This window comes from Salvelinus alpinus, chromosome 4, assembly GCF_045679555.1.
Source record: "Salvelinus alpinus chromosome 4, SLU_Salpinus.1, whole genome shotgun sequence".
NCBI classification, from domain to species: domain Eukaryota; kingdom Metazoa; phylum Chordata; class Actinopteri; order Salmoniformes; family Salmonidae; genus Salvelinus; species Salvelinus alpinus.
The window spans coordinates 7106147-7107154 of NC_092089.1; positions in this window are offsets into that span (position 1 = coordinate 7106147).

The window sequence follows — 1008 nt, forward strand, 5'->3', positions numbered from 1 at the left end:
GGTAGAACAGTGACTTCAGGGAGTTGCTTTTCCTTGCGGTAGCGCAATCCAAAATACATTTAGCCGTAAATCTAACGAGAGACAAATATAACTGCAGGAAACATCTGAGTGGAGCATCTGCTGCTGGTTTCAGGGGAATGTGTTCAGTCCCTCACAGAGCCATGTATAGATACAGCCCTTGTCCCTTCAGATGCACCAAGCCTGCTGGAGGCCCGTCGCCTGATTGGCCCGGCATGGTGGTAGCCTCTCCCTGATTGGCCCGGCATGGAGGTACTCTCTCCCTGATGGGTTGTTGTGCAGCTGGGTGATATTTAACCAGGTTCCATTAACACTACTTTCTGCTGATTCAACTGAAACTTTATTGAGACAAAGAGGCATGCTATTTCCCATTGAGCAACAGTGACCTGTACAGTACATCTGTGGGTGCTTGATACACTGCTGAGATGTTCAACCTCACTAACATACACTGGCAGCTAGCGAGGACAGTAAAGAGTGACCGAGAGGTTACAGTCAGCTGTGATAGCAACCAGACAGCAGAAAGAGTCCAAAATAGCACCCTATTGCCTATATAGTGCACTACTGTTGAGCCCTATGGGTCCTGGTCACAGGTAGAGCACTAACAAGGGAACGGGCTGGTAGGTAGACTAATAGTACTAGTACATGGTGATGAGCAGGTTAGGTAGACTACTACTACTACTAGTACATGGTGATGAGCAGGTTAGGTAGACTACTACTACTACTACTACATGGTGATGAGCAGGTTAGGTAGACTACTACTACTACTAGTACATGGTGATGAGCAGGTTAGGTAGACTACTACTACTAGTACTAGTACATGGTGATGAGCAGGTTAGGTAGACTACTACTACTACTAGTACATGGTGATGAGCAGGTTAGGTAGACTACTACTACTAGTACTAGTACATGGTGATGAGCAGGTTAGGTAGACTACTACTACTACTAGTACATGGTGATGAGCAGGTTAGGTAGACTACTACTACTACTAGT